Here is a 25687-nt window from a genome sequence, read left to right on the forward strand (position 1 = left end):
CAGTAAATATAAAAATAAATGTGTTATCATATCTTCCCAAGATAACTTTCCTCTTTTTTTCTCATTATTATTAATATGATCAATCAGGCACTCAAGCTTAAAATCCTCCCTCAGCCACCACAAGCAGTAATTTATAAGTTCTTTTTGATTATTAAAGTCTTTCTAGAATCTTTCTTTCTACTTTTTAGCCAACATTCTAATGCAGACCCTATCACCTCAAACCATATTACTGAAATAATGCCAACTTGTTTTTCCTAGAAAGAGAGGACTCTCCAGAATCCACTTTTTCAGATTCACCTACCAAAATACCAACAGACTTCGCTTGCTATTGTGATATCTGTAACACATGAAAACAATTTGACCTCTGGAAATGAGCCCTTAAAAAAAAACAAAGAAAATAAAGAAATTTACATTTGGGACATGATGCCCACAGTAATGCATTTTGTGCATATTTCCCCCAGATTATTAGTTTCATGGAGCTTTTCCAAAGTAGGATAGTCCCTTTTCAGGAACTCTGGAATAAGAAATACAGGAAATTCGTAGCTAGCACATGGGTCTCACAGAGTTACCCAGAAATTTCAAGAATTTCAGCGTTGCAGATTTGCCCTTTAATAAACATGTGCACGTGAATTGCAGGTCCATATTTCTTTCTGCTAATTCTCCTATACTCCCAGAGATTCCTGCTGCCAGCTGCTGGACTTGATGCTTTTGGGAATCTGTATTAGTTGAATAAATAATTAATACCTAGGCTTTTATGAACACATGAAGAAAACCTCTTCCTTTTGAACAAATGGAGAGAATAGTAAACCCTTTACTCAAAATTCTATTCAAAAATAATGCCATTTAAAGACCAAGCGCGGGGCACAATTGTCAGTATCCATGCTGACAGTCACAAAGAGAATTTTGAAAGCAGTCACCTTCCATGCAGAGACTGCAGGTGATCACTGTTCCCATCCGGACCTGGATTGTAAGTAAATTGGGCTTGGAGAGGGAGTAAGTACAAAATGAATATTTTCCTGCTGCAGTTGTGGAAAGCATATTTTGAAACCCAAAAAGGAATGCTCCTCAATGTTTCAGTATGCTTGAACGAATATTTACTGCTTTGATTTTCTATTTATTGCCCATAATGCTGGCATTTTAGGACATAAAGTTACTTCACAAAGTCATGTTGGTGCCCTCATTTAAAAAATGCATTTTCCTTGTCTGTTTTACACTTCTAAAGATGGATGGGGACCTGTGGGTGCTTGAACCTCGTTTGGCGTGGTTTATGAATATTTTGAGTGCATCAGTGGTGCTGGATGCTTTCAGAATGCCTTGTTCTAACAGTTGTTTTGATGTGTGGCTCTATGAATTTGATCCTTTGAAACAAACTGTGCGGCATTGCATCACCTTGGAGAATTTGGCTCTTACAAGGTTGTTTTCTGCCTCACCTTAGAGCCTTTCCAATTCCTTTCCTGGGCTTGGTACTGAAATATCTTAGCCTTCCCAGTCTTTGAAACAGGGTGCAAGAGAGACGAATAAATTGTTCAAAAAATGACTGCAGTGGCACTGGTGGAACTCATAATGAAGGAGTTGCTCTGTTGTAATTTGCAACGTTTAGATATAAGAAGGCTTACATAGTTGGTGCTATTTGGGGATAAATATACACAAAATTCAGAAATTTGGGGGTGGGAGAAGGTATAGTTCTGTGGTAGAGTGTGTGCTTAGGATGCACAGGGTCCTGAGTTCAATCCTCAGTACCACCATCAAAAAGAAATGAATGAATGAATGAATGAATGAATAAATTATAAACCTAATTACCCCCCAAAAAATAAGAATTAAAAGAAAAAAATTTTTAAGAAAGAAATTTCACTGTATTCATTCCCTGTTTCTGGCATATTAATTTACAACTCTCTATATTTCTCTAACTCCCTTATAAAAGAAGTTCTGGCCTTTTTCACTTCTTATTTTTGCAAGGTCTTCATTTTTTTCTCAATATGAAATTCCCATACGAACCGCCACCCAATACCCTCCGCCTCAGGCTCTTGCACCTTTATCATCACTACCATGAAATCATCCTCTCATTGCAATTAGAGTTCTCTTTCTGGAATAGATCCATTATATTTCCACCAACACCTTGCTCTCCTTAATCAAGGCAGGCTCTGATGTATGCTTCATGTGCTCCACGTGTCTCACGTGTCACTGCTCCCATGTAAACTCTAGTTGAGCCAAATTAAGAATGTCTCTTGTATGCACATCCACACACACCTTTTCTCATCTGCATGCATTCACACAAGACTTTTTTTCACATTATGGAATAGCATATTCTGAAAAATATTTACATTTTTCACCTAGCTATCTACTTTGGATTTATTATTTAAAACTTGTTTTGTGCTTCCATCTATTTATTTATCACAGTAGTTTTGAAGTACCTGCCATGACCTAAGCACTGTGCTTCAAACTAAGGGTATAAAAATAAATAAAATGCATTTTTTTAAGCAAATCCATAAGACTTCCATGATAATCACTTCCCTGCTCTGACTCATGGACACAAAAGGAAGTATTCAGTCCAGTCTCTTCTCCAATTTACTTTATTATTCTTATGCTATTTGACACATTGTACCATATGTGTATGCCAGAATTCCTCCCTCATTAAATCTTACTATATATTTGAATAAATATTTTGTATTTATCTTGTTTCTGAAGAATTAAACTAAACAGATAAATGAACTGATGTATTTTTTTTTTAATATTTTTAACAACATGTAGGACTATGCCAAACACAGTTTCTTGGTTAATGGTCATGGTCATAATGGAGTCATTGGACAAATGTAATAGATTTACCTCTTGACATGTATGTAATACATAAACTCATACATTGCAATTCTCTTAGTTTTTTTTCCTCCTTAAGGAAATTCAGTGACAAAATTCTACAAATGACTCTGTGCAGACCTATATGTGCCATAATATATAAAACAAGGAGTTTAAACAATGCTTTTTTAAAAGTGTGTCAACTGTCTTCATACAAAGAAATATTTTCTAATTTCTGAAAAAAAAAAAAGGAGTTCCTGAGCTCAACTATTAAAATACAGTGTTGTTTTCTGCTTGAAGCAACTGTCTTAAAGCCTTTATTTATTTTCGTGCAAATCAAAGACTGGTGCAATCAATTGTTGAGCTGAACAATGTCTTTTTAATTATTAGCAACGGAATGTCTAACTACAGAATTAACACCTGGTTCGTGTCCTGCTGAGATGAAGTGACCTTGTCAGAAAAATTGTACTTTCTGCAGAAATCTCTGTACCTCCAACTTACAGTACAATATTTTTCAAGGCAATCCTTCTCCTCAGTCCTTGGACATCAGGTAGATGAAATCCCTGTGTAACTTTCAGGTTTATTAGGGGTGGCAGCAAGTATATTATTTCATAAAGTGAAAGCCAGGCTGCTGCTTCTGAACTATAAAATAAGTTGTCCTGACCGTAACTCAAACTAGCCCCAAGACCTTTTGTGTGCACCTGCACCTGCTCCATAGAAACAGGGGCAATGTGAAATAAAAGGAGGACCTCCCAGCCACGTCCTGAGGGGAGCACCATGTGAGCAAGTGGGATTCTTTCTTGGGATGTGCAGTATCCTCGCATGTAAATACCAACCACCTGTATTTGTATCCTCGCATGTAAATTCCAACCACCTGTATTTGTGATGTGGGAATGACGCTAAGTGGCCACTTACTCATTTTTCCTCTCAATTGTTCCCTTCTAAAATTTTTATTATTTTTTATTAAAGTATTTACAATGTGTCGATATCTAGTGTACAGCATAGTGATTCAGTTATACCGCTCTCTATATATTACTTTTCATATTCTTTTTCATTACAGGCTATTAAAAGGTATTGAATATAGTTTCCTGTGCTACACAGTAGGAATATAGTAGTATTTGTTTAATTAATTAATTTATTTATTCATCTAACTTTTTTTTTTACTTTTTTATTTTTGAATCTAGTCCCCTGTGCTATACAGAAGAAACTTGTTTATCAATTTTATATATAGTAGTTAGTATCTGCAAATCTTGAAGTCCCAATTTATCCCTTCCCACCCTCCTTTCCCCTTGGTAACAATAAGTTTGTTTTCTGCTTAAACTCAGAACCCTCATATTTCATAGTTTATTTTGAAAGTTATTTGATTCTTTAAAGCATCCTTACTTATTGTCCCAAGTAAAGATGAGTTCCCTTATGACTAAGCTATTAAAGAAATATGAATACCATTCATGATTCATGACATTTACTATTGATTTCCTGAAAGTGGCAGAATAAAGTGGTATTACACCCTGAAACTCATTTTTCCCTCCAGAATCTGAGATTACATGAAAGCTGTTCAATTCACTCCCATCTATTTCTGCTCAAACTCCTCAAAACCTCCACTTGCCTGTCACAGGCCACATGGCCCTATTCTTCCAAGTCTTTACTAATTTAAATCCATCTCGTGTTTTATAACTTCCTTGAATTAAGTTGCTTATCACCTATGATTACTTCTAGGAGTTTTATCATCTCAGTTCTTATGTTCAAGTGTTTAATCCGTTTGAGTTGCTTTTTTTGTATGATGTAAGATAGTGGATTTGATTTTGACACACTTACTTGTTAACTGATCAAGCGTGGGTTAATTACTTAATTTTTCTGTACCTAATATTTCTCAGTTTTACAGTGAGGACTTTATCACTAAATGAACTGAATAACTGTGTCCCTTTTTATAAGATGTTTTTGTTAGCATACTCTTTTGCCTCCACTTTCCAAAATGAAATATTTACTTTTAGAAGTACATCTCTTACAGTGTATTCATATTTTATTGATTCTTCATATTTCAGAAAACTAATTTAACAACCTAACTCTGGATGTATCAAGAAAAAATTATAATAAACCACAAAGTAGATTCCTAGATTCTTAGCTGAAGGGCACTCTCACAGAAACATAAACTATTTTAAAAACATCTTGGAAATAAGCCTAAAAAAGTGCCACCAGCAAGATTACCAGTTTGCAGTAGCTCATGATTTATTTATTTTCACGGTGTGAAGTTAAAATAAATGGTCTATCATATTAATGAATATCTCACATTTTAATAAGAACAATGTGTTTCTGCATACTTCCCCTCCAGGACAAATTTTCATACCTGGCATGTGGCTTGTTCACACAATCTAGCTTTTCCTTTGGGGACTTCAGTGTTCTACACAACTGATGTCTAATACCAGCATTAGAATCTCCATTGCTTCAGGAATGCCTAGAGGTGGTCTATGGTAAATGATCTGATTTTCCTAGCAGAGGTATACATATGCACAAAGATACTGTGTTTAAAATAATTAGGTAGCTTATTGAATATAAAATGTTTCTATAAAATGCTTAAAAGTAGGTAAATTTATAGACTTACAAAATGGGAACAGTGAAACAAGGAGAAAATTTTTTCATAAAGGAGGATAGTAATGCCAGTTAACTGGATATATAGAAAAAAACTTCAGGATGAATTCCATCAAACATTATTTTTAAGCTTAGACAATGATCAATATTTAAGAGGATGCAGGTTATTTTTAAAATGTTTTTGCATATTTAACAAGAAAAATCCTTTGGAAGTTTGCTTTCTGAAAACACTGTGACCACTACTGTTACTTTTATAATGCACAATTTTATAGATCTCATGTTTTTATCTGGAAAAATTTGTTATAAAAGGATACATGCTCATTAGAAAAGACAAATAAAAATTTTAAAAAACTAATAAAGAAAAATCCTAGCACTCAAACATAATCATGATTGACATTTGGTCATGACTTTTTCAGTTTTATTTTTAATATTATATCTATGTTTTTATATTTCGCCAATTGCACGTGTAAAGGCAACTTGTTGCATTGCTTATTGTTCTGTTGGGGTGTGTGTGTTTCTGTGTGTGTGTGAATCATCTTTGCCCTGTGCTTGAAGTAACTAATACAACATTCACAGTAAACGAGATATCAAAGACTATGAAGAATTTGAGAGTTCACCTTGCTTGCAAGCTTACAAGTTAGGCTGCCGCAGTTTCACAAATGCTGGTAGAACAGCAGAGATGCCCGAGTCAGGGCTGGTGGATTTGATTACAGCTGGCACGTGAGCTTTATGTTTGGTCCGGTCCCTGTCTCTCAGTCCCAGTGAAGAAGGGTCCAGATGATGCTGGGCATCCAGTGGGTTTTCGTCACAGCTGGAAAAATCCAAGTTTAGGAAACCCCAGTCTTTTATAAAGGATGCTAGCAAAACTGCCGAATATTTGTCCTGGAAGGGGACTTTATTCACCGAACCTCCTCCACCCACAACCCGTCCACAGAAAACAGATCTGCCCTTTACTTTGAGGAAGATAAACAATCCTTGTAAAAATAAACAAAAGTCATCCATGAAGACAAAAGACATCAATGTCTCCGTGCATGTGACATGGAAAACTGTATCCCAGACAGTGATGTAGTTTTAAAGAAGCAGGGCAGATCAGACTCCATCCCTCAGAAGTTAAGACTTGGTGTTATTGAGCCCAAACACGCTCAGTTCACTATACGACAGACCAATAAATCAGGAGACGAGGTGTTGGGACAAGGAATAACAACTTTATTCAGAAAGCAAGCAGACAGAAAAAGTTGGGGACTAGTGTCCTAAAGAACTCCCTTCCCCAAGTCAGAATTCAGGCTCCTTTATACTAAAAGGGGAGGAGGTGTAGCTGGTTGCTGCAAACTTGTTGGTGTCAGAAGCCCTTGTTCTTGCAGCTGTCCACGATGTTCCTGTAAACCTCCAGCATCACCAATGGTATCCTCTGTTCTGCAACATTTTATCTTTGTGTGAATGAGAAAGTGTTACACCCTTACAAATCAGAGCCCTGAGAATGGCTCCTGTATATTTCAGGCTGTAGGTAACATGCTTTACAAAAGGTGCAGATGAGCCCGGGAAACAGAGCACAGGGCTAAAGCCAAAGGAACAGATCTAACATGGAGTCAGATTTTTCTGCTCTATTACATTGGGAGTAAGAAGATTAAGTTATTCTGATCTGATTTATTTAATAAGAGACATAAAATATGGATATCTAATTATCTACAGTTTTCTTCATATATTAAAATAAGTCAAATATCAGTATAAGCTGTTTGGGATATAGATGGTCTCCACCATTATGTATATAATATTGTGTATATATATATATATATATATAACACTAGACCACTTATAATACTGCCATTTGCAGGAACATTTTTGCACATGTCTATTTATTTTTCAAACCAAATTTCAAGGAGAATTTCAGGGTCCACAAGATTTGAGACCGCCTGCTTCTCCAGGCCCGCACTTCATCTGCTCAGAGCCTCTGCTTACACGTGTTCACCTGATCTGCTGAGAACTAAAGATTTTGTTAAATAGAACCTTCTCAGTTGTGCTTTGGTAGGCTCCTCTGCTTTTCCAGGCTTTTTGCTTTGTATATTTCTATTTTCTATAATTTCATAAAGTCCATGAGAAGCTTCACAGCACTTTATATTCTACGTTAATTCATAATAATCTCCCTACTTTATTTTAAGAAATATTTTAATTCAACTGTACTTTCTATTGATTTTGGTAGGGGAAATGTAAGCTGCTTTAACAAAGAGATTTCAAAACATTTGACCTAAAAATGTAGATTTTTCTCTTTCTCTCTCTAATAATCATCCATTGGTGAGTAGAACTTCCTGGCTTGTGGGGCATCTCTGCTCTATGATGTCATTCAATCATTGCTCCCTAATCCCCTCCAGGCTTTTAAAAAAAAACCCTCATAGGACATTGCCATTAAATCCAGGAGTCACAGCAGATATTTTACCTGCTAGTCTCAGAAGTATAATCATATCCCATTGAATTATATCCTCACCTATCCAAACCTACCTGTATCAAAGGCTGGAAGCAATAATCTAGATTACCAGTCATGTAATTAGCTACAGTTCTATTGAGACAGAAGGAAAGTGTATCAAATATTTTACATATATATGAAATATTTATACTAGAATATTCCTATTATAATTAAACAAGGTACAGATATAAATGGGATTATAATAAACATACATTTTTCCACTCTTCCCAATATACTCTGTAAATTTTTCTACACATGTCCATATATATCTAACTTAATGGTCAAAATGCCTGCTAGTATTCCATACAAATTATTCCAGAATTTTGCTATTATGAAGAATTTTTTCAGTGAACAACTTTGTTTATATCTTTGTGTAGTCATACAATTATATCCTTATGATTCGTTTCTAGAGGTAAAATTATTTAGGCAGTTGAATAAACTTTGAGGCATACTAAATCACATGGAAAAATTGTTCTTCAGAAAAATATGTACCGATTTTTACTATTCCTTGTATTCTCCTCTGGGAAAGATGAAATATTTAATCCCCTCTTACTTTCTACCACCTCTACCTCCTCACTACCAACTAATTAACTTTATTGTATTTTGTTTCATTTTTCACTCAATATTGATGAGGTCCATACATACATATTTAAAATATGTTATCTTAATCATTGCTTTTGGTTTCTAACTTATCATATGTTCCTATAATGATAATTACCACAACTTGGGTGATGCGTTATATATTTAAACACATCCCTACTCCCTGCAGTGACTTCACTTAGAATTCCCTATTCCCATCTCTTGATTGTCTAAAATATACTCAATTATTGTTTTATGGAATGATACAGGTACTACACTTCCAAAATCCTTGTATATTTGAGATGCCTTCCAATTCCTTTTATGAAAAGGTAAAATTCAGCCCAACTTTTTTCCCTTAAAAATAGGAAGATTTTTTTTTCCATGGGTTCTGCATCCTCATAGGAATGCTGAGTTAAAGGAGGAGAAATAGTTACACGTGGTTTAACATATGTCCCCCACCTCAGTGCCACAGTTAATCTCCAGAGTAGGCATGATTTGCAGTCAGATTTCCCACCCTTGTGTGATCCAAAATTTCTCTACTCTTGCCTCTCCAAGAGACATTTCTGAACCTTTGGGATCTCATTCATTACTTTGTAACAAAGCTACATTCCATTTCTAAGTGAGAAAGTTATGTGTCTTCTCTTGCTGTGATCCTTCAAATTGGTTCAAATTAAATTTTATAGATCCTCTTCAGAGATTGCAGTGTGGCAATTTGAAGCATATATGAACTCTTCTGCTTTATTTTTAGCATTCTTGTTCATTTTGTTGAGTTTTAAAAAACAATATGCACTCACACTGGCATCTTCCTACTAGTTGGTGCTTGCAATAAATTCAGGGATTTTTATCATTCTAAATAGGCTCAAAGAAGAGCTTTAGCTAATTGATAATGATACATCTAACCAAAGCTAAATATTATTTTATTAATATTTTTGTTGAATTAAAATATAGTACCTGAATAATTATTCTATAGAAGTGCTAAATTTTTTAGAGGTTGGATGTTTTATTTCTGATGTGAAAATCTTATTCTGTCTGAAAAAAAAACACAAAAAAAGTCGATGATGATACTGAATTAGCTTTTTGTTCAAATTCAGCTTTGATAATCAAAAATATCAGAACTGTTTAAAATTATTCACTTTTTTGAATTTGGTGGTTCCTAGTTATATTCTAAGGTGTTTGCTGGGAGAGATTTCTTCATGGGTTCCTCAGGTGTCTGCACATCTTGCAAACAGACACACTGACCACCTTCATCTTTTTGAGGGTGTTTGTATAACAAGTAGCCTTGGAGGGTAGAGAGTGTCCCTCTTAGGAGCAGAGAACATGTTTGCTCACAGTCCAGTGCAATAAGAAAGTGCCAACCTTAGGGCAATGGTAGGGCAGGTTGGCAGGTCTCACAAAAGGGTTGGGTTTCCACGCTCAGGGTTCTTGGCTGTGCCCCCAGCCTCTTCCCAAGCCCCATGCGCCTGAGTCCCTCCGCATCTCCCACAGGGAAGCAGAGGAACAGAATGTGAAACTCACACTGCCTGCCGAGCCGTAACAAAGTTCTTCCTCTTTGACCTTGTTTATTCTGCCATCCTGTGTGAACCTTGGTATATTATTAACATCTTAGCTTGCAAGCAGAACAACATTTCAGAAACTTCTTAGTTCTTGGAAGAGTGAAAAAATGGTTTAATCACAGTATCGTTTAATCATGTATTTCATATTAACAAATAATAACATGTTTTCTTCCTCTCCCTGTTTTATCTATGAGTAAAATATTTTTCCTTCAAGACTTGCTTAGGCATTGCTTTAGCCATTAGGGACTTTGTGACTCCCAGAAACATCTATTCCCCATAGAGCTGGTTAGTAAACTTTCAAAAATTTCTGTACTGGAATGTTTGAACTTATCTGTTTAAATATTTATGTCCGTCTCTATGGTGCACAGTACAGAATATAGCATTAAATATTTAATCAAAGTTTACGAAATAAATAAGTGAATAATGAATGCCCTTTCTGATTTTGTGTTTGCATGGACCTTAACGGTATAAACGTGAATGAACCCAGATTTCAACAGAGAGAACTTTGGAAACAATTCTGACATGGACGTACTTACTCACAGGTGTTCCTTGAGGTGGTGCATTTGTCCAGACCTGTTCAAATATTTCACTTAAACAGCTGACTTTGACCTTGATAACATTCTGAACTGATTACCCAAATTGATCAATTTAAGTAAACGTGTGTGTATGTGTGTGTGTGTGTGTGTGTGTATATATATATATATATAATGATTCATTTACATTTTATTTTAAGTTTATATTTAACAGTTTTTAATGTAATTTTACATAACTATACGTGTGTGCTTATACACCTTCACAGTAATTGTCCCACACTGAGCACACTGATGAAGTACATTCTTGTCCTTTTGTTTATAAAACTGTTATTATGAAAGACTGGTACTGCAGGCCCCACTCTGCTCTAGCTATGTACAAAGACTGTGTGATACTCACTTTTCTTCTCTACTTATAAAAACATCCATCCTTGGGAGCTTTTCTACCTTTCAGACACATTTCTTTCTTTTAAAATGGTCCAAGAATGTTTGAAGTGAAATTACCTTGGAAGATAAAGGACCCCTTCTTAACCTAGGTGACGTTGAATCACATACAGTGTTCTGAATTAACAGTTGAGGAGGAAAACAAATTCATTTTGTGACCAATGGCATAAGGGCAAAAGCTTTACTGCGTTTTACTCTGGTAGTTAGCTGATGAGCACTCCATTCCCAAATTGTTAGAAATACCAAATTGAATCCAACAAAATGGAACAGTGTAATAACATTGTATTTCTGAAAGATGAATCTACTATTGTATTTTATAGGTATTGTATGTACAGTGTAAATCTTTCATTGTATTTTTGAAAGACAAATCTAGTATTGAAAGAAATCTATTTTTATGTTAATTTTCAGCTACATTTTACTTTCTTTTTTTTAACATTTTTTATTGATTTATAATCTTTTTACAATGTTGTGTCAAATTCCAGTGTTCAGCACAATTTTTCAGTCATTCATGGACATATACACACTCATTGTCCCATTTTTTTCTCTGTGAGTTATCATAACATTTTGTGTATATTTCCCTGTGCTATACAGTGTAATCTTGTTTATCTATTCTACAATTTTGAAATCCCAGTCTACCCCTTCCCACCCTCCACCCTCCTGGTAACCACAAGTCTGTGTTCTCTGTCTGTGAGTCTATTTCTGTCCTGTATTTATGCTTTGTTTTTGTTTGTTTGTTTGTTTGTTTGTTTGTTTTTGTTTTTGTTTTTTAGATTCCACATATGAGTGATCTCATATGGTATTTTTCTTTCTCTTTCTGGCTTACTTCACTTAGAATGACATTCTCCAGGAGCATCCATGTTGCTGCAAATGACATTATGTTGTCAGTTTTTATGGCTGAGTAGTATTCCATCATATAAATATACCACCTCTTCTTTATCCAGTCACCTGTTGATGGACATTTAGGCTGTTTCCATGTTTTGGCTATAGTAAATAGTGCTGCTATGAACACTGGGGTGCAGGTGTCATCCTGAAGTAGGGTTCCTTCTGGATACAAGCCCAGGAGTGGGATTCCTGGGTCATATGGTAAGTCTATTCCTAGTCTTTTGAGGAATCTCCACACTTTTTTCCATAGTGGCTGCACCAAACTGCATTCCCACCAGCAGTCTAGGAGGGTTCCCCTTTCTCCACAGCCTCTCCAGCATTTGTCATTTTTGGATTTTTGAATGACGGCCATTCTGACTGGTGTGAGGTGATACCTCATTGTAGTTTTGATTTGCATTTCTCTGATAATTAGTGATATTGAGCATTTTTTCATGTGCTTTTTGATCATTTGTATGTCCTCCTTGGAGAACTGCTTGTTTAGGTCTTCTGCCCATTTTTGGATTGGGTTGTTTATTTTTTTCTTATTGAGTCGTATGAGCTGCTTATCTATTCTGGAGATCAAGCCTTTGTCGGTTTCACTTGCAAAAATTTTCTCCTATTCCATAGGTTTTCTTCTTGTTTTACTTCTGGTTTCCTTTGCTCTGCAGAAGCTTGTAAGCTTCATTAGGTCCCATTTGTTTATTCTTGCTTTTATTTCTTCAAGGAGAAAATTTTTGAGATGTATGTCAGATAATGTTTTGCCTATGTTTTCCTCTAGGAGGTTTATTGTATCTTGTCTTATGTTTAAGTCTTTAATCCATTATGCCATTTGCAGCAACATGGATGCTTCTGGAGAATGTCATTCTAAGTGAAGTAAGCCAGAAAGAGGAAGAAAAATACCATATGAGATTGCTCATATGTGGAATCTAAAACACAAAAACAAACAAACAAACAAAAACAAAGCATAAATACAGGACAGAAATAGACTCACAGACAGAGAATACAGACTTGCAGTTGCCAAGGGGGTGGAGGGTGGGAAAGGATAGACTGGGATTTCAAAATTGTAGAATAGATAAACAAGATTACACTGTATAGCACAGGGAAATATACACAAAATGTTATGATAACTCACAGAGAAAAAAATGTGACAATGAGTGTGTATATGTCCATGAATGACTGAAAAATTGTGCTGAACACTGGAATTTGACACAACATTGTAAAATGATTATAAATCAATAAAAAATGTTTAAAAAATAAAAAAATAAATAAAAGATAACAGAACCGAAAAAAAAAAAGAGTTGACCAAGAAAGTTTTTTTTTTTCTTTTTGTAATTTGCAGAGTTTTTTATCATGAATGACTTTCAATTCTTGTCTTCAATTTTTTGACTTATTTGTTGTGGTGATAAAATGAAATTTGTATTTTCTTATTTTAATATATAAGTTACATCATCTTCAAAGGTTTTAAAATATCATAAATTCCTGGGATAAACACTATTGTTTAGATTGTATTGTCCTTGTAACAAATTGCTTGATTCAATTTTCTAATATGCTAAGGATTTTTGCAACCATTTGCATGAGAAATATTGGTATGCAAATATCTTTTCTTAAAATATCTTTGTCAGGTTTTGATATCAGGGTTAGGTGGGCCATTTACTGTTACCTGGAATATGTAAATTTTCTCTTATTTCCTGAGTGAGTATATATAGAATTAGTTTATTTCTACTTTAAATGTTTAATAGAAGATTCCCATGAAATGAATTTCTTTACTATATATTAGAACTACTCAGATTTGCTATATCATTTTGTCTTTATTTTTGGAAATTCTGTTTTTCTAAGAATTAGTTCATTTTATCAGACTTGGCCAGATTTTTAGAATGAAGTTGTTCTTATTATTTTATTATAGTTCTTGCAATGTTTGTAGAATTTTTCATTATTTATGAAATTGTTAATATTTATTTTCTATCATTTTTATTTGATTAGTCTTACCAGAGGTTTATTTTATTAGTTTTATTCATCTTTCAACTCTTGCATTTGTAACTTTTTCTATTATGTGTTTTTTTATAGAATTATTTTGCTTACTTTTATTTACTCTATTATATTTTAAGGTTTTTTCTCCCTAGTTTCTTAGAATGAAATTTAGGTAATTGATTTAATTTTTTCTTATTATCCAATAAAAGTTTTCAAAGCTATATATTTTTTGTAAACAGTACTTTAGCAGCTTCTTATGCATTTTGTATTTTTATTAAGTTAAAAGCATTGTCTAATTTCCCTGTGATGTTTTTATTTTACACCAGTGTGATTTAGAAGTGTACCACTTAATACCCAAATATATGTGACTACTTTAAATATATTATTTTAATTTTTTTTTTAGCTTATTGTGTTTTGAAATATACTCTATAAGATTTCAATGTCTTATAATTGACTGAGACACAGTCTATGGTCTATCGCCTTGTCTCCCTTGGTCACTGTTTGGTAAGCACTTGTATATTATGAAGTTACTGAATGTATGTTTTGTGCCAGTAAATTAAATCAGGGCAGTTGATAGTTTAATTCATATCTTTCATATCATTATTGAACTTTCAAGTTGGCTTATCAAATACTTAAAAGCAAACTTTAACATTTCCAACTACGATTGTTTATTTGATTCTCTATTTTTAGGTGCATTTGTGTCTAGGATTGCTATCTTTTCTTAATGCATTACTTTTGATACCATTATAAATTCCTTTATCTCTGGTAGTATTTCTTATCTTGAACTCTTTTTTGTCAGATATTAATATAGCAACTCCAAATTTCTTAGGCTTCTTGTTTGAATGATGTGTTTTTCTTTCCTTTCACTTTTGCTTTCAACTTACCTGTGTCTTTATACCTCAAGTGCATCTCTTTATTAGATAGAGCTGTTTTTATCCAGCTTGAGAATCTTCTGTCTTTATGGTTGGATTTGGGTCTACTGTATTATTAGTTTTTTTTTTTTTATTCCATCCAGTTTTGATCTCCTTGTCATCCTCGTCTGTCTTTTTTTGTTATTGGGAGATTTTTGTGTTTCATTTTAATTATTTTATTGACTATATCTTTGCATTACACTTTTTATTGTTTCTCTAGTGAATGAATTTTTAACATATCCCAGCCCATCTAAAATTAATATTGTAACACTTTCTATAAAAGGTAAAAATCTTGTCATACTGTATTTCCCTACCCCTATCAGACCTCTGAATCTGTATAAAACCTACTGTCTCTGTATAAAAGTTATTGCTTATATATAGATAGATAGATTATCTATCTATATTACATATATTATATAGATAGAGAGAGATAATGTGTATATCCCTACATAAAGTGTTATAATTTTTACTTTAGAGAATCATGTCTTTTAAAGAAGTAAAAAGAAAAAATATACAGTTTTTCTATTTATCTGCATATTTGTCTTATGTGATGCTTTTTTAATGTGGATTACACTTTTCCTGCAGAATCATTTCTCCTCAGCTAATATATTTTTTTAACCATTTATTGTAGTGCAGTTCTGCTGGCAACGTTATCTGTTATATTTTTTCCAGACTGTCTTACATGATCATCGCCTTTGGTGGATACACAGAGCAGCATGCAGTTTTGCTGTCAGGCCATAGACACACAATAAGAAATCTCATTCAGTGCAGTCATCTTCTTTCAAGGCTGAATCTCCTCTATTTTCTGCTTGGTTTTGATCAGTTTTTGAGGTTTGCTCTGCAGCCCACACCCTGGGGCTCTTCTGTTCTAACTGTCTCCTTTTCTGGTTCTCTCCAATAAGCTAACTGACCTCTGGTCTGGTCTGCTCATGTATGTATTTGAGCAGCCTCCTCTTACATGCTTACCCCTTCATATCCATTATTTTCAATTTGCCCTTAGGCTTGAACTTTCCCACATTCGATTTCAAATAAAATCAATTCCTTAGAGAGAGGGCAGAAATTTGGTTTAATGGACCATCTCTCTTTTTGGGCAAAATCTCTGAGCCATTGCTCGAGGCACTGGTTGAAGATGATGACCTCTGGTTTTCTCTGAATGCAAAAACTCCACTCTATAAAGAAGTGGGGACTGGATCAATTCGGCTTCCAATATTCTTGACCTGCTACAACTGGGGCAAAATTTCTGCCCTGTGAGTGACATAAAAGAAATCAAAGAGATATTTTTAAAAAATGTCAACTTGGAAATAAGCTAAACAAATGATTTGAATTTTTCTGAGTTTATAAGAATACTACAGAAATATTACTTTCACATGAGTATTCCTATTGCATGTATTTAGTGGAATATGTTTTAAGAACAAAAAGGCAGTACACGAATATTAAATTTTCTCTTTTTGATACTCAAAGTCTAGATGTATGGAAAGGACATAGGGGCCAGCCTGAATGAAACCAATGGTTTAATATGTGTAATGTGAGCATCAGAAAAAATAATGACTATATGTGATTATCAAATAGTAAAGAGAAAAATCCATGACTTCTTAGTGTTACGAAAAAAACCCAAAAAATGAGAAAAAATTTTCATTACTACCTCTGGAAATGATTTTTATTTTGACTCCTTATGATTAATATTGTAATTAAAAGGGACTAGTTAATTATTTACATTGCCTTTTTAAGGAAAATAGTAGCTCATTCCCAGTTGATGAGGGGAAAAATCATTTAATTATGACAGAATTTGAATGGCACAGAATAGGAACCCCAGAAATAAACCCACACACCTACAGTCAATTAATACAAAACAAGGGGGCAAGAATATACAGTGGGGAAATGAGTTTCTTCAAAAAAATGGTATTGGGAAAACTGGACAGCTTAATACGAATCAATGAAGTTAGAACACTCCCTCACACCACATAACAAAAATGAACACAAAATGGTTTAAAGACCCAAATATAAGACATGACACCATAAACTCCTAAAACAACATAGGAAGGGCATTCTTTGACATAAATCACAGCAATGTTTTCTTAGATCAGTCTCCCAAGGCAAAAGAAGTATAAGCAAAAATAAACAAATGGGGCATAATCAAACTTGAAAGCTTTGCACAGCAAAAGAAATCATTAACAAAATTAAAAGACAACCTATGGAATGGGAGAAAACATTTGTAAAGGATGCAACTGACAAACAGATTAACATACAAAATATGCAAACAGCTCATACAACTCAGTATTGAAAAAAAAATCAATCAAAAAAATGGGCAAAAGCCCTAAAAAAATATTTCTCCATAGAAGACATAAAGATGGCCAACAGGCACATGCAAAGATGCTCAATATCACTGATCATCAGAGAAATGCAAACAGAAATCACAGTGAGATATCACTTCATACCAGTCAGAATGGCATCATTAAAAAGTCCACAAATGATAAATGCTGGAGGGGGTGTGGAAAAAAGGGAACCCTCCTACACTGTTGGTGGGAATGTAAATTGGTGCAGCCACTATGGAGAACAGTATGGAGGTTCCTTAAAAAATTAAAAATAGAGTCACCACCTGATCCAGAAATCCATTTCTGGGTATATATCTAGAAAAGACAAAAACTCTAATTCAAAAGATACATGCACATCAACATTTACAGTAGCACTATTTATAATACCCAAGACATGAAAAGAACACAAGTGTCCATCAACAGACAATTGGCTTAAGGTGGTATGTTTGTATACATATGCATATACACACAATGAAATTTTACTCAATCAAAAAAAAATGAAATATTGCCATTTGCAGCAACATGGGTAGACCTAGGGAACATTATACTTAGTGAAGTAAGTCAGGGAAAGACAAATACTGTATGATATCACTTAAATGTGCAATCTAAACATAATACAAATGAACTTATTTACAAAACAAAACAGACTCACAGACATAGAAAACAAACTTATGGTTACCAAAGGGGAAAGGGGAGATAAATTAGGAGTATGGGGTTAACAGATACAAACTATTATATGTAAAATAGATTAAAAAACAAAGATTTACTGTAGAGCACAGGGAGCTATATTCAACATCTTGCAGTAACCTATAATGAAAAAGAATAAGAAACATATAATATAACTGAATAATTTTGCTATACACCTGAAACTAACAAAATGTTTTAAATCAATATACTTCAGTGAAAATGATTAATTTACAACTTCTGATTAAATAATTGATTTTTGAAGACCTTTAGGAGAAAGAATGCTAAAACCTTTAGGAGAAACATTTTTCCCAAAATGTAAAAGTATCACCTGTCACATATTTGCTAATCGTAAGGGGAGTTAACAAACTATATTTTTGCAAGGTAAAGATTTGGAGGTCATCCTCTTAAGCCATCATTCGAATTTGGCATTACTGTTGTGAGACATCAGACACACTTGTTAATGTGATACTATCTGAAGAACTCATGAATGTTTCTAACCAAAAATGGCTAACATGATTTAATCCATCCTTTACATCTAATTTCTAATTCAGCAGAAATACAGAGTTTAGAAAAACTAAGTTAACAATAAGTAAATACACACTATAAGAGATTTTATAAAGCAATTTGTGAATTAAAAAAAATTGAGGCTCTTTTAGATTAAAGGAGAGAGAACATTTCTAATAATCAGATTCAAGGCAGGAAAACTGATTGCATCTTGCTTAAAAACTAAACTAAACTAAAAACAAAAGCACTTATGAAATGCATTAAAGGAATAGTTGGGAGGATTTGAATAAACATGTGAACCTTTCTATGATTAATATTCTTAGGTATGACAGTGGTCCAGACAATATGCAGAACATCCTAATTTTAAGATATGTATGTTGGGAATAATTAAAGTGTCAAAAATTTCTAACTTATTTTGAAAATGTTTAGAAAGTATACATTTACACATTAGTATCCATAAGACATATAGCAAAATGTTAACAATTATGGACTCTTCTCATGGGTTCTCTGGTACACATTGTGCTGTTTTTCCAACTTTTCCATATGGTAGTTTTTCATGTGAACATTATTAAAAAAAATTAAAATGTAAATTATTTTAAATCATTTTGAAAAGTAGAGTCAGAAATGTCGATAAAAATAAAGTATTATTCGTCAAGTATTTATCATGTATAGAATATATCATTTAATTCTAACATGAGTAAAACTTCTGTATCATTATTCCCATCTTATGGGTAAGGGGACTGAGTCATTAAATAGTTAAATAACTTTCCAAATCACAGACCATATTGCAGGTAAGGGTCCTGGTAGAATAGATTGAGGATTGTGTAATTAATTCCATAAACTCCTCTATAAAAGATTCAAATCATGCATATATGATCAAAACCTGTTGAGCAGGATTTACTATGCCGCAGCATTCAGAAAGAATTGAAGTTCAGGAAGAGAGCAGTAAAATATTTAGATAACATTCTAGTGAACATGTACAGATAATATATAATTAGAAGTGCCCAGTGTGGGAGTATAAGGGAAGGGGAGGAGCCTAAGACATTTTGAATGCAGACTTACATGGCTTAGAATCTGACTGAGATTTAAGATTAAAGGAAATGAGTCAAAAAGGTTTAATATTTCAATTTTTATTACTACAAAACTGATGGTGTCACTAATTAAAATTCATATAAGGTATAGGGATTTTCTTAGGAAGAAAACAATGAAATTATTTGTGGGTATGTTGATTTTGACATGTGTGGAGAGAAGTAGGTTACTAAGAACGAGCATGGTGTCAGGTCAGAGGGGGCGTGTCATCAACATGACAAACAATGGAGATTCTAAAAATGAAATCTGCATGGGAAAGCATGTGGATAAATGGCATTTGGAAAAAAAATAATAAAGCTTAGAAGTTTTCTTTTTTTTCAAGGAAAATATATATATTCAAATAAATTATACAATATTGTCACTGTATATATGTATTTGTGCTTGTGTGTGTTATGAGTGTGTGTGCACTGGAAATGGTAGACACATAACAGATTAAAAAAAAGAAGACTTTTAAGAAGGTGGTTTCTGTGCAAGCAAGAGAAAATAAGATGAACCAAGAACTGTCTGTTCTTTAGGCAATGAAGAGTGTCTTTGTATATTGAAGAGAATAGTAAATATGAGACCAAGAATCTGGGATAGAGAGTATCCCCTATCCTTTCAAGGTGTGGAAACTTCTTCTGTCTCTTGAAACAGTATGAACTGGCTTTTAGTTTCTAGCTGAGTCTAGAGGACTTTCATTTTCCTGACAGTGATTGTGCTTTCTCAATATAAGTAGAGAGCTTGAACTTATTAAATAGGGTCCTTAAATTCCTTGCCTTATATAAGAAAAAAAAATGAACACAGTTTGCCAAATTGAAATATTAGTAAGTAGAATCCCAAAGATATAGGGACATTCTGTCTTGTCAGAGCATCTTCGGAACAATTCTCTGCATGATGTATCAGCTGCCCTCCACTATAAAGGTCAAGAGAGCGAAGGCAAGATGGTGGACAACACCAACTTCATGAGGCTAAGGGCAAGGATTTCACCATGGATTAGGATGGGGAGGAGAGCATCCACAAACTGAAAGACAAAGGAAAGAAATGGAAGGGTCATGGCTTTGGCTCCAAAAACAGATCTTGAGCATGGGTACATGAGGATTATGACAGCGTGGAGCAGGATGGCCATGAACCCAGACCACAGTGCTCTGTTGAAGGCTGGATTCTCTTTGTCACTGGAGTCCATGAGGAAGCCAAGGAAGAAGACATAACGATAAATTTGCAGAGAAGGGGAAAATAAAAAACATCCACCTCAACCTGGACAGGTGAACAGGATATCTGACAGGGTATACTTCAACTGAGCATGAAACATTCAAGGAGTCCCAGGCTGCTATGGAGGGACTCAATGGCTAGGATTTGATGGGACAACCAATCAGGGAGAACTGATGTTTCATTCAAGGTCCACCCAAGAGCAAGAGTAGAGGTGGCCGAAGACACAGCAGGAGTCCAGACGGAGGAGGTGTCTCTGACCCATCCTCTGTGGTCCAGGTGTTCTCTGCAGAGGTTCCACTTGACCATGAGGCCTTAGGGAAATAGGACTGGGGTGGGGGGGGGGCTGTGTTTTATATTTAATCTCTTACTCTACCTGCTTAATGTTACTTTTGAGTTATGAATAAATGTGTCCCATTTTTTGTTTCCTACATTTTAAAAAATAAAAATAAAAAAGGTCGAGTCCCAAGGATGCCTGTACTGCTGTTCCTCTCTGCTAGTAAAAGACATTGACAATTGCATGATACCACTCAGAATAGATTCTAAATATTTAATGAAATTCACAAGCTTCTATGCAACTTTGGTAGGACATTCCTCTATCACTTGTGAAAAATATAACCACCACATATATAGTTTTTTGACAAGTTTTTTGGTCTTTGAAGCCTATGGGCTGCTTCATTGTTTTCTGTTAGTTATATTTCAATACATCTGTTTAAGTCCGTATAGTGTAGCAAGAATTAGAACATATATTTGTGACTTCGTTTACAGGCCAATTGCACTAAAAACAGATGACTTTTAAGACTAGGATAAAGTACAGTTCTCTATTATTTAGCTGTTACTTTCTCCTAATTTTGATCATATTTTTGCAGCATTGCATGTGTATGCTCTTAGGGACAGGCATACAGATATACACTCTATCAGGCATCCTTAAAACCAGCATCAAAAATCAATATCATAAAAATGATTACCTCTGGTTATTTCTGAACTTATCAGCAAATGTTATATCAAAGAGAGGCTGATTTATTTTTCAAGCTCCTGAAGAAATAGCTTTATCATGACTAGTGTAAGTAGGTATAAGCGTAACTCACTCTAATTATCAGCAAAAGTACTTCCCCATTAGAGGCATTTCCTTGTTAGAGGCAAAAGATCTAGACAATGACTTTTTTTTTCCCCACTTATTCTAATTTTTTAATTAATTAATTAATTTATTTATTTATTTATTAACATTTACATATTTATTTAACATTTTTTAATTGAGGTATAGTCATTTTACAATGTTGTGTCAAATTCCAGTGTAGAGCACAGTTTTTCAGTTATACATGAACATACATATATTCACTGGCACTTTTTTTCGCTGTGAGCTACCACAAGATCTTGTATATATTTCCCTGTGCTATACAGTATAATCTTGCTTATCTATTCTACATTTTGAAATTCCAGTCTGTCCCTTCCCACCCCCCTACCCCCTTGGCAACCACAAGTTTGTAGTCTATGTCTATGAGTCTGTTTCTGTTTTGTATTTATGTTTGTTTTGTTTTGTTTTGTATTCGATTCCACATATGAGTGATCTCATATGGTGTTTTTCTTTCTCTTTCTGGCTTACTTCACTTAGAATGACATTCTCCAGGAACTTCCATGTTGCTGCAAATGGTGTTATGTTGTTGGTTTAGACAATGACTTTTAAAACTTCTATAGTTCCTGGCAGGAGTATGTCACAGTTTCAACAAGTCATTTTGAAACTGTGCCAACAGATATTTTATTAGGGACAGACAATGAGATAATGTATTCAAATGGTAATTGAATATGTTGCTTCTTAGCATCTGTTCACATGATGAAGGAGTTAGGATTATCATAATTCAGTTCCACTGTGTGGTCTCTATGGTCAACATAAATAATCTGGATCTTCCATCTCATATACGTCCCATCAAAACCGTTGTTTCAGTGACTCTTCTGTCCTGGATTCCTGCGAAATACTTATCTGTGTGGTGGCTGAGAAGGGCCTATAGGAGTTTATCAGGAGGATGATGGATCTAATAATAATATCTTGAACCTGAAATCCTACCGTTTTTAAGTTGTTTTGCAGAAATGATTGAAACACATGTTCCATATTTTTTACTTACAAAAAGAAGGGTGCAATTAATTCTTAAGTTAAAAGACTCCCCTGAATATAACTTTAAGAAGAGTAAGACTAAATATAAAGACAGAAGCCCTTAGAAGCTGAAAATAAATACTTCTAAATTTTAGTGCCATATATTATAACTTTTTCTAAATATGACAGCTTTTCTTTCAGCAAAGTTTTAGAATCCTGGCAATATTTCTTTCCCCTGTGAGGGTTACTGGGCAGGTGGTAGAAAGTAAATAGTTTAGGTTATTTTTCTACTTTTCAGGCCTCGATTCAAGTTCACCCAGGGAAGTTAAATTAATGTTTTCTCTTGTTGTCAGGAAGAGTCACAAAGAGAAATTTATTACTTACAGCTCTGATCTAGTGAAGCAGTTACTGAATTCAGAAGACCAGGGCACATCAGTTTCGAGAAAGCTATTTAGTTCTGTTGTGTAAGGTCTCAGGAATCCAAATTGATTGTGGAAAGGGAACAATGAGAGAATAAAAGGGTGGAAATTATATGTTTTAGAAGAATTTACATTAGCATGTGTGTAATACAATATCCTCATCAGACAGAGTAATAAAAAGTGAATGTCTCTCTGCTATTTCTTTTTATGCCTCCCTTGAATATTTTAAAAGGCTTAAGGGGAGGTTCACATCCCATTATATCCAAATTAGAATCCTAGTCTAGGAGAGGAGGAAGGAAGTTTTGTTTTCAAAGTCATCAAGGCATGCAGAGTACATGGCAGAAAAAGGCTGTGTGAATCCAAAAAAAGATGCCGCTTCCTGTGGGATAGACTAATGTGAACGAGACGTGCGAGTCTGCCATCCGTGGATGCTTCTGCGTTACTGCTGAGTAAGATGATGGTTACATGGGACATAGGCCAGGGAGTGGCCAACGGGGACCAGAGCATCAGTTACAAGGGAAACACTGTTCAAAAACAAAATCTAACAAAACCAAATATATATTTTTGAAAACCTCTGGAAGGTAAGGCTACTAAATAGCTTTCCTTCAAGGGAACTCAGATGTCATCTAAAAAACAGATTAGGTCAGTAATAAAACACCACACTCCCTTACTCTCTTCTAAGAATTCAATAAAGTAATTGTCCTTAATTTAAAGATACATAATTTCTCCTTGATAGATTTGCACATATCCATTTGAGTGCACATTAGTGAGGTGGTCCTAAATTATTTTTATTATCATGTTTCATTCAACCTACTCCGCCCAGATGTTATTTCCAGATGTGTGCATATTTACTTTCTAAACAGTGGGTATAAAGATATTAGTGTCCGTATTCTAATGTGGTGAACTGCCTCAGCTTCTGAACTTACTTTTTTTTAAAAAAATGTCCAATTATGATCATGGTGTATATCTGAGAAGCCTTCAGATAATGTTTGCCACACAAGAGTCACATGGATATTTACCGTTACTATCATTACTAAAATGTATAATCTGTTTACCAGCTTGAAACTCCTTCCTCACACCTAGGAAAAGACGCCCACATGCTGTTTCAAAAGCATAGTCTGACCGCGTATCTTTCCTGGCCCTCCGCCAGGGAAAGACATAAATAGATTTCTTTAGTTTTAGAACCGAAAACAAGAGTGATTTTGAGGAGCAGTTTCCAGCCCTGAGAGGATGGAGGCGGAGGAAAGTTCCTTTTCTCTGGGGGAGGAAGAGGCAGTAGTCTTGGGATGTGTGTTAAGCTCTGTCAATACTGTGAGGAGGAATGGCTCCCAGGGGCAGAGTCCAGGGCTCATTTGGGATGGGGGTGGAGGAAGGATGCTGGTGGGGGGGAGAAATTACTGAGAGTGGTAGGTAGCCCAGAATACACCTCAGGTAGCAGATTTGGAGAGATGAAAAAAAAAAAGCATGGACATGAGCTCTGGGAACAAAAGTACTGCCTCCTGCCTGTGACGTATATTTAGCTCTTGGCCCGTTTTCTGGCACCGTCAAGCCCAAGTTCTTGGATGATCCCATGGGTGAGTGAGGAGGAGTCCCCAGAACAAGCAATGCTGAATTTCCTGCTGCGTGATCAGCTGGGGGCTCAGAAGATAACTAAATTTGATGTAGAAAAATGAGGGAATATGATTTTTCTCCCGCCCAATATTTTGAAGTTGAACAATTAAAGCTGTGTGAATACAATAATGGCAAACATGTCAAACACAACACAATAAGTTTCTGTGACTTTCATTAACGCTTCATTTCTGTTCCTTTCCTTACATGCTGTCTTCACGTATTGGCCACTTGGTATTGTCAGAGCAAAAGTTTCACTGGGCGGAGTTAAACAGGCAGAGCAGACTTTATTCAAGGCTATCGCAAGAGGGAAGAGAGGCCAGAACTAGTCTGAGCTCAATTTCTCTGAAAATAAGAGCATGAGAACATTTCACAGTTGGGGAGGGGGGACTCCTAGACCTTATCCAGAGGAAAAAGTAAGCTTGCTTTTTGACAGGAAGTGGTTTACATCTTGGAACAAGCAGCCCCTTAAGCTGGGCTCCTGCTCTTCCGGACACTTGCTGAGGAGCTGTCTTCCTTGATTGCATTTCAAAGGGCTGGAACCTAGGTCCTTGAGAAAGACATCCCTCGTTGTGAAACTGACAAGAGGCTTTCAAAAAGATGTACATTTCCAAGGGTCAAAAGGAGAATTTGACAGTGACAGGTTTTCTAACGGAAATGCCGTGAGAACAGGGAGGCCAGGGGGTGAGAGTCAGGAAAAGGTATGTGTGAAGTTTAGTCAAGCTGAAGGGAATGTTAGGGCCCTCTTGGCCAGTGTGCGAGATTAAATACCGCAAGATTCAATAACAGTTTGTGAATCTGACTATTTCAGTATACATACCACTTTTCCCTATCAATGTGCAATTCTGATGTTGAAGGTGTTTCTCACTCCTGCTCTCAGCATTCTAAAAGGAAGTAAACCCAAGATAAATGACACTTTAAAAACAAATATAACACATGTAACTTTAGAAATCCCTAGGCCCATATGACCAAGACTGCAGAAAACCACACTTATAAAAACGTATGGACCAGGACTCATACATAATCAAAAAGGAATTGCAACACTTAATTATGTCTCTTATAGAACATTAGAGACCCATTCTATTACACACACCATCATGTCTCAAACCCCTTT

General features: G+C 34.9%; 1 protein-coding gene and 1 pseudogene across 1 annotated transcript in view; both read left to right on the top strand.

The window, feature by feature from the left end:
- Positions 1-25687, top strand: part of EYS (eyes shut homolog) — a 1174088-nt gene that overhangs the window by 559984 nt on the left and 588417 nt on the right. The gene's annotated exons all lie outside the window — the stretch shown is intronic.
- Positions 1223-20784, top strand: LOC102540257 (RNA-binding protein 8A pseudogene; annotated as a pseudogene).

Source organism: Vicugna pacos, chromosome 8 (genome assembly GCF_048564905.1).
Source record: "Vicugna pacos chromosome 8, VicPac4, whole genome shotgun sequence".
Lineage (NCBI taxonomy): Eukaryota > Metazoa > Chordata > Mammalia > Artiodactyla > Camelidae > Vicugna > Vicugna pacos.